Genomic DNA, 9,884 nt, shown 5'->3' with positions numbered 1-9,884 from the left:
GTGTAACACTACAGTGAAGAGAGCCTGAGTGTGTATAACAGTAATGAGAAGAGAGCCTGAGTGTGTATAACAGTAAAGTGAAGAGAGCCAGAGTATGTAAAACAGTAAAGTGAAGCGAGCCTGAGTGTGTATAACTTGTAAATTGAAGGGTGCCTGTGTGTATGACAGTAAAGTGAAGAGTGCCTGAGTGTCGATAACAGTAAAGTGAAGAGTGCCTGAGTGTGTATAACAGTACAGTGAAAAGAGCCTGAGTGTGTATAACAGTAAAGTGAAGAGAGCCTGAGTGTGTATAACAGTAAAGTGAAGAGAGCCTGAGTGTGTATAACAGTAAAGTGAAGAGTGACTGTGTGTATATAACAGTAAAGTGAAGACTGCCTGAGTGTGTATAACAGTACACTGAAGAGAGCCTGAGTGTGTATAACAGTAAAGTGAAGAGAGCCTGAGTGTGTATAACAGTAAAGTGAAGAGTGCCTGAGTGTGTATAACAGTACAGTGAAGTGAGCCTGAGTGTGTATAACTGTAAAGTGAAGAGTGCCTGAGTGTGAATAACAGTAAAGTGAAGAGTGCCTGAGTGTGTATAACAGTACAGTGAAGAGAGCCTGAGTGAGTATAACTGTAAGTGAAGAGTGCCTGAGTGTGTATAACAGCAAAGTGAATAGTGCCTTAGTGTGTATAACACTAAAGTGAAGAGAGCCTGTGTGTGTATAACAGTAAAGTGAAGAGTGCCTGAATGTGTATAACAGTAAAGTGAAGAGTGCCTGAGTGTGTATAACAGTATAGTGAAGAGAGCCTGAGTGTGTATAACAGTTAAGTGAATAGAGCCTGAGTGTGTATATCACTAAATTGAAGAGAGCCTGTGTGTGTATAACAGTAAAGTGAAGAGTCCCTGAGTATGTATAACAATACAGAGAAGACAGCCTGAGTGTGTATAACAGTAAAGTGAAGTGTGCCTAAGTGTGAATAACAGTAAAGTGAAGAGAGCCTGAGTGTGTATAACAGTAAAGTGAAGAGTGCCTAAGTGTGAATAAGAGTAAAGTGAAGGGTGCCTCAGTGTGTATAACAATAGAGTGAAGAGAGCCTGAGTGTGTATAACATTAATGTGAAGAGTGCCTTAGTGTGTATAACAGTAAAGTGAATAGTGCCTGAGTGTGTATAACACTAAATTGAAGAGAGCCTGTGTGTGTATAACAGTAAAGTGAGGAGTCCCTGAGTGTGTACAACAGTACAGTGAAGAGAGCCTGAGTGTGTATAAGAGTAAAGTGAAGAGAGCCTGAGTGTGTATAACAGTAAAGTGAAGAGTGCCTAAGTGTGAATAACAGTAAAGTGAAGAGTGCCTCAGTGTGTATAACAGTACAGTGAAGAGAGCCTGAGTGTGTATAACAGTAAAGAGAAGAGTGCCTGAGTGTGTATAACACTAAAGTGAAGAGAGCCTGAGTGTATATAACAGTACAGAGAAGAGAGCCTTAGTGTGTATAACAGTAAAGTGAAGAGAGCCTGAATGAGTATAACAGTAACGTGAAGATAGCCTGAGTGTGTATTACAGTAAAGTGAAGAGTGTCTGAGTGTTTATAACAATACAGTGAAGAGAGCCTGAGTGTGTATATCAGTACAGAGAAGAGTGCCTGAGTGTGTATAACACCAAAGTGAAGAGAGCCTGAGCGTGCATAACAGTAAACTGAAGAGTGCCTGAGTGTGTATAACAGTAATGTGAAGAGATCCTGAGTGTGTATAACAGTAAAGTGAAGAGTGCCTGTGTGTGTATAACAGTAAAATGAAGAGTGCCTGAGTTTGTATAACAGTACAGTGAAGAGAGCCTGTGTGTGTATAACATTAAAGTGAAGAGAGCCTGAGTGTGTATAACAGTAAAGTGAAGAGTGCCTCAGTGTGTATAACAGTAAAGTGAAGAGTGCCTGAGTGTGTATAACAGTAAAGTGAAGAGTGCCTGTGTGTGTATAACAGTAAAATGAAGAGTGCCTGAGTTTGTATAACAGTACAGTGAAGAGAGCCTGAGTGTGTATAACAGTAAAGTGAAGAGTGACTGAGTGTGCGTATCTGTAAAGTGAAGAGAGCCTGAGTGCGTATAACAGTAAATTTAAGAGAGCCTGAGTGTGTATAACAGTTAAGAGAAGAGAGCCTGAGTGTGTATAAAAGTAAAGTGAAGAGTGCCTGAGTGTGTATAACAGTAAAGTGAAGAGTGCCTGAGTGTGTATAACAGTAAAGTGAAGAGAGCCTGAGTGTGTATAACAGTAAAGTGAAGAATGCCTGAGTGTGTATAACACTAAAGTGAAGTGAGCCTGAGTGTGTATAACAGTAAAGTGAAGAGTGCCTGAGTGTGTATAACAGTAAAGTGAAGAGAGCCAGAGTGTGTATAGCAGTAAAGTGAAGAGTGACTGAGTGTGTATAACAGTAAAGTGAAGAGTGCCTGAGTGTGTATAACACTAAAGTGAAGAGAGCATGATTGTGTTTAACAGTAAAGTGAAGAGTGCCTGTGTGTGTATAACAGTAAAGTGAAGAGTGCCTGAGTGTGTACAACAGAAAAGTGAAGCGTGCCTATGTGTTTCTAACAGTACAGTGAAGAGAGCCTGAGTGTGTATAACAGTAAAGTGAAGAGAGCCTGAGTGTGTACAACAGTAAAGTGAAGAGTGCGTCTGTGTGTATAATAGTACAGTGAAGAGAGCCTCAGTGTGTATAACAGTACAGTGAAGAGAGCCTGAGTGTGTATAACAATAAAGTGAAGTGTCTGAGTGTGTATAACAGTAAAGTGAAGAGTGCCTGTGTGTGTCTAACAGTAAAGCGAAGAGTGCCTGAGTGTGTATAACAATACAGTGAAGAGGGCCTGAGTGTGTATAACAGTAAAGTGAAGAGAGCCTGAGTTTGTATAACAGTAAAGTGAAGAGAGCCTGAGTGTGTTTCACAGTAAAGTGAAGACAGCCTGAGTGTGTATAACTTGTAAAGTGAAGGGTGCCTGTGTGTATATGACAGTAAAGTGAAGAGTGCCTGAGTGTGTATAACAGTAATGTGAAGAGTGCCTGAGTGTGTGTAACACTACAGTGAAGAGAGCCTGAGTGTGTATAACAGTAATGAGAAGAGAGCCTGAGTGTGTACAACAGTAAAGTGAAGAGAGCCAGAGTATGTATAACAGTAAAGTGAAGCGAGCCTGAGTGTGTATAACTTGTAAATTGAAGGGTGCCTGTGTGTGTGACAGTAAAGTGAAGAGAGCCTGAGTGTGTATAACAGTAATGAGAAGAGTGCCTGAGTGTGTATAACATTAAAGTGAAGAGTGCCTGTGTGTCGATAACAGTAAAGTGAAGAGTGCCTGAGTGTGTATAACAGTACAGTGAAAAGAGCCTGAGTGTGTATAACAGTAAAGTGAAGAGAGCCTGAGTGTGTATAACAGTAAAGTGAAGAGAGCCTGAGTGTGTATAACAGTAAAGTGAAGAGTGACTGTGTGTGTATAACAGTAAAGTGAAGACTGCCTGAGTGTGTATAACAGTACACTGAAGAGAGCCTGAGTGTGTATAACAGTAAAGTGAAGAGAGCCTGAGTGTGTATAACAGTAAAGTGAAGAGTGCCTGAGTGTGTATAACAGTACAGTGAAGTGAGCCTGAGTGTGTATAACTGTAAAGTGAAGAGTGCCTGAGTGTGAATAACAGTAAAGTGAAGAGTGCCTGAGTGTGTATAACTGTAAGTGAAGAGTGCCTGAGTGTGTATAACAGCAAAGTGAATAGTGCCTTAGTGTGTATAACACTAAAGTGAAGAGAGCCTGTGTGTGTATAACAGTAAAGTGAAGAGTGCCTGAATGTGTATAACAGTAAAGTGAAGAATGCCTGAGTGTGTATAACAGTATAGTGAAGAGAGCCTGAGTGTGTATAACAGTTAAGTGAAGAGTGCCTGAGTGTGTATAACACTAAAGTGAAGAGAGCATGATTGTGTTTAACAGTAAAGTGAAGAGTGCCTGTGTGTGTATAACAGTAAAGTGAAGAGTGCCTGAGTGTGTACAACAGTAAAGTGAAGAGTGCCTGTGTGTTTATAACAGTACAGTGAAGAGAGCCTGAGTGTGTATAACAGTAAAGTGAAGAGAGCCTGAGTGTGTACAACAGTAAAGTGAAGAGTGCGTCTGTGTGTATAATAGTACAGTGAAGAGAGCCTCAGTGTGTATAACAGTACAGTGAAGAGAGCCTGAGTGTGTATAACAATAAAGTGAAGAGTGTCTGAGTGTGTATAACAGTAAAGTGAAGAGTGCCTGTGTGTGTCTAACAGTAAAGCTAAGAGTGCCTGAGTGTGTATAACAATACAGTGAAGAGGGCCTGAGTGTGTATAACAGTAAAGTGAAGAGAGCCTGAGTTTGTATAACAGTAAAGTGAAGAGAGCCTGAGTGTGTATCACAGTAAAGTGAAGACAGCCTGAGTGTGTATAACAGTACAGTGAAGAGAGCCTGAGTGTGTATAAAAGTAAAGTGAAGAGAGCCTGATTGTGTATAAAAGTAAAGTGAAGAGAGCCTGAGTGTATATAACAGTAAAGTGAAGAGTGACTGAATGTGTATAACATTAAAGTGAAGAGAGCCTGAGTGTGTACAACTGTAAAGTGAGGAGAGCCTGAGTTTGTATAACAGTAAATTGAAGAGAGCCTGAGCGTGTATAACAGTAATGAGAAGAGAGCCTGAGTGTGTATAACAGTAAAGTGATGAGAGCCAGAGTGTGTATAACAGTAAAGTGAAGCGAGCCTGAGTGTGTATAACATGTAAAGTGAAGGGTGCCTGCTTGTATATGACAGTAAAGTGAAGCGTGCCTGTTTGTCTATAACAATAAAGTGAAGAGTGACTGAGTGTGTATAACAGTACAGTGAAAAGAGCCTGAGTGTGTATAACAGTAAAGTGAAGAGAGCGTGAGTGTGTATTACAGTAAAGTGAAGAGAGCCTGAGTGTGTACAACAGTAAAGTGAAGAGAGCCTGAGTGTGTAAAACAGTAAAGTGAAGAGTGCCTGTGTGTGTATAACAGTAAAGTGAAGAGTGCCTGAGTGTGTATAACAGTACAGTGAAGAGAGCCTGAGTGTGTTTCACAGTACAGTGAAGAGAGCCTGAGTGTGTATAAGTGTAAAGTGAAGAGTGCCTGAGTGTGTATAACAGTACAGTGAAGAGAGCCTGAGTGTGTATAACAGTAAAGTGAAGAGTGCCTTAGTGTGTATAACAGTAAAGTGAAGAGAGCCTGAGTGTTTATAACAGTAAAGTGAAGAGTGCCTGATTGTGTATAACAGTATAGTGTAGAGTGCCTGAGTGTGTATTAACATTACAGTGAAGAGAGCCTGAGTGTGTATAACAATAAATTGAAGAGAGCCTGAGTGTTTATAACAGTAAAGTGAAGAGTGCCTGATTGTGTATAACAGTATAGTGAAGAGTGCCTGAGTGTGTATTAACAGTAAAGTGAAGAGAGCCTGAGTGTGTAAAGCAGTAAAGGGAAGAGTGCCTGAGTGTGTATAACAAATACAGTGAAGAGAGCCTGAGTGTGTATAACTTTAAAGTGCAGAGTGCCTGAGTGTGTATAACAGTAAAGTGAATAGTGCCTGAGTGTGTATAACACTAAAGTGAAGAGAGCCTGAGTGTGTATAACAGTACAGTGAAGAGAGCCTGAGTGTGTATAACAGTAAAGTGAAGAGAGCCTGAGTGTGTATAACAGTAAAGTGAAGAGTGCCTGATTGTGTATAACAGTAAAGTGAAGAGTGCCTGAGTGTGTATAACAGTACAGTGAAGAGAGCCTGAGTGTGTATATCAGTAAAGAGAAGAATGCCTGCGTGTGTATAACAGTATAGTGAAGAGAGCCTGAGTGTGTACAACAGTAAAGTGAAGAGTGCCTTAGTGTGTATAACAGTAAAGTGAAGAGTGCCTGAGTGTGTCTAACAGTAAAGTGAAGAGGACCTGAATGTGTTTAACAGTAAAGTGAAGAGAGCCTGAATGTGTATAACAGTAAAATGAAGAATGCCTGAGTGTGTATAACAGAAGGGATGGAGAGGGAATCTTTGAGAGTAACAGAACAGGTGGAGAGAGAGTTAGTTTGTTTGTATAACAGAAAAAGTGAAGGCTGTCCATGTGAGTGTCTAAAAGAAAAGCCTGTGTGTCAGATAGGCCACAGACTGTTAGAACCATTTCCAGCATTTGTGCTACCCAGTGTGTCTGTGGCAGACATCTAACAGGTGTACCTGTCGTGGGAGTCTTTGATGAGACAGTGTAGAGGGAGATTTACTCTCTATCTAACCCGTGCTGTACCTGCCCTGGGAGTGTTTGATGGAACAGTGTAGATGGTGCTTTACTCTGTATCTTACAAGTGTGTACCTGCCCTGGAAGTGTTTAATGGGACAGTGCAGAGGGAGATTTACTCTGCCATGTGCTGTACTCTATGAGGTTGTGATGGAGCGGAGTCCTGTTCTTTATTAGAACCTGGCATGTGACTGTTACAGACCATAATATTAGAGGAGACAGCGACGTGCTTCAGGGCGCTGTGCAGTCGTTCCGCCTCTGGGTCTTGACATATAAATGTGAGAAGTCACACAACACCAGGTTATAGTCCAACAGCTTTATTTGAAATCACAAGCTTTCGGAGCGCTGCTCCTTCGTCAGGTCACCTGATTTCAAATAAAGCTGTTGGACTATAACCTGGTGTTGTGTGACTTCTCACATTTGTCCATCCCAGTCCAACACCGGCATCTCCACATCTTGACAGAAAAAGGCACGGGTAAAGGTGTCTTTACGTTGATAGGGCACTAGGTGGCGCAGTGGCTACTTAGCCGTCGGGACTTGGGTTCAAACACAACCCAGACAGGCCGGGTGAAAAATACCGGTCAGGGAAATAAAACAAAGTGTGATATGGAAAATGCAGTGGTGTGGAGGAACCTTGGAGAAAGGAATTCAGCAAAATCCAAATAATTCCATTTGTCATTCCAGATTTATTAACAATTTCACAGAGAAGAATTTACAGTGACGTTTTTAAAAAGTTAACACAAAGTGAATGTAACAACAGAACGTTACATTGAACACAGGCGGTCTGAGCTGTCAGCTCTCTGTACAACTGTAACAGACACCAGAGAGAGAAAACAGGGGCTCAACATAAAGGGAAGGGAACAATTGTGAATTAGGAATGAGAAAAGTGACTTATTTACACATGAAATATTAAAACAACAGTGAAACTCTAAGATACATTTACATTATAGCCACGATTAGCTCAAACGTTTCAAACACAGAGACGGAAATCCCGGTTATGATTTTCTCAGCTACAGATTCGGGTCAATTAATTGAAGGCATTTGACTCTGAGAATCACCAAGAGGATATATTTTATTTTCAGGGCACAGAGATGTTAATAAACAGATGAGGAGAATCCACGGCGTCCGAAATTCAACCGTTCACTTGACCTGTAAAAGAGGGATAAAAGAATGAAGCAGAGATTTCGCGGTTTGGGGCCTTTATCTCAGGGTTTTTATCAATGAAACTTTTAGAGATTTGTCAAACCGCTTCAGTCAGATCGAAGTGTGAACGGATTGAATCTTCTCACCTTCACTAGAGTGACGGCAGCGCTGTAGGAAATGCTCAGGAAGAACAGGATGATGAATGTGGAAGCGGTTGTCCAGATGTTGCCGCTCTCTTCCTCATTATCTTCAATCAAGATGTGGTCTGAGGAATCTACGGGATGGAGAGGAGGAAATATATTCAGATCGTTTATTAATCCAAGATATCATTATTATTATATATTCCCTTCTTTTCCTTAAGGTATAAGTCTGTTCTCTAATTTAATTTTCAATGTATATCTTGTGTTGAGTTAATCACTCTCAGCAATCTATCTCTGTTCCTAACTCCACAGTCGCTCTTCCTTTATGGTCCTCCTACAATCCGTGTTTGAAAATTTCTTCAATGACACACGCTAATTGATTTTGCATCAATTTCGTACGATCTAACATTCAGGAATAATATGATGAAATATCGAGGGAGGTTTACTGATTGATGTCGATTATTTTAACGACAGGTTTAGATAGCTTGGAGACGGTCAAGGGGGCTGGGTAAGAGATCAGATGTGAGTTATAATCTTGTTTATTTATTTGTTATGGCAATGCTCTGAATATAATTAACTTGTATCAGTTTCCAACAAGAACAATGATTCAGTGTATGTATAGGACCAGAATAGAGAAATGTGCGATGTTATGGTATCAGGAATTATTTATTAAGAACAATCGTTGGAAACTGTGTTCATTCAAAAAGTGCATTTTAATTCTACATTCTTCTATAGCCTGACGTTCCTTGTGCGCATTCGTGTTTGCTTATGTGTGTATGACAATCTCTTGTTTTGTTTTAGTCTGTGTTTGTGTGTTAATGTGTGTGTCGCTCTGTAAGTGTGCCTGTGTGTGTTCAAGTGTAATTATCTGTGTGTTCATGTGTGAGTTTGTGTGTTTGTGTAATTCTATATATGTGTATTTATGTGTAAGTGTGCGTGTATTTTTGTAAGTTTGTGTATGTTTATGTGTAAGTCATTGTATAAGTGTGTGTGTTTATTTGTAATTATGTGTGTGTGTTTGTGTGTAAGTTTATTCGTAAGTGTGTTTATGTTTAAGTGTGTGTGTGTTTTTGAGGAAGTGCGTCCACAGAAACATAGAAACATAGAAGATAGGAGCAGGAGTAGGCCATTCGGCCGCTCGAGCCTGCTCCGCCATTCAATGAGATCATGGCTGATCATCCAAATTCAGTACCCTGTCCCTGCCTTCTCCCCATATCCCTTGATCCCTTTAGCCTTAAGAAATATATCCAACTCCTTCTTGAATATATTTAATGAATTGGCCTCAACTGCCTTCTGTGGTAGAGAATTCCACAGGTTCACCACTCTCTGGGTGAAGAAATTCCTCCTCTTCTCTGTCCTAAATGGCTTACCCCTTATCCTTAGACTGTGACCCGTTGTTCTGGACTCCCCCGCCATCGGGACCATCCTTCCTGCATCTAGTCTGCCTAGTCCTGTTATAATTTTATAAGTTTCAATGAGATCCCCTCTCATTCTTCTAAACTCCAGCGAGTATAAGCCCAATCGACCCAATCTCTCCTCGTACGTCCATGTGTGTGTTTATGTATATGTTTATGGTTATGTGTGTTTTTGTATGTTCAGCTTTAAGTATGTGTGTGTTTATGTGTAACTGTGTGTGTTTGCATATAAGTATGTGTGTGTGTGTTGAGTGTGAGTTTATGCATGTGTAATTGCGTGTGTTAATGCGTGTGTTTGTGTGTGTTTTTTAAGGGTGTGCGCGTGTGTATTTCTGCTACTGTTCAAAGTTTCAGAGAGTACCAATAACTGGGTCTGACAATCACAGTGCGTATTATATTCTGGGTATGTGTAATATTCTATGTCAATGTGTTAATGCGTGTGTGTATGTGTAAGCCTGTGTGTGTTTATGTGTAAGTGTGCACTTACACAAAACACACATACTTACACAAAATCAAAAACGCACTTACACATAAACACACACACACTCACTTTTACACGGATTCTTCCCCGCTCTGCGTAAATATGTTCTGTGTGAGACGCAATGTGACTTCAACCGATGGGCCTCAAACCATCAGGGACACAACCGTAAGAAATCCGCAGATGATTCAATCACCAGTTCAGATTTGGACAATTAAAATTCAATCTGTTAGTTTATGAATAACAGGGACAGATTTACCCCAAAAACTAGTTAAAGCTAAGTTGTTGAATAAATATGTATTTCACAATATGATTTTCATCCGGCAATTTTAATGTTTTTAGACTGTGAGTTAAAGCTGACTTTTTACTGATTGCAATTGTGTTCATATAATAGAGATTGGTTCACCTCCCCTCTCTCTGGTGGGGGAGTGGGGATATAGTGGGTTAACAATTGCACT

Source organism: Somniosus microcephalus, chromosome 4, assembly GCF_052327205.1.
Source record: "Somniosus microcephalus isolate GS21.2 chromosome 4, FLI_Smic_1.0, whole genome shotgun sequence".
Classification (NCBI taxonomy): Eukaryota; Metazoa; Chordata; class Chondrichthyes; order Squaliformes; family Somniosidae; genus Somniosus; species Somniosus microcephalus.
Note: the sequence above shows the minus strand (reverse complement) of the source record.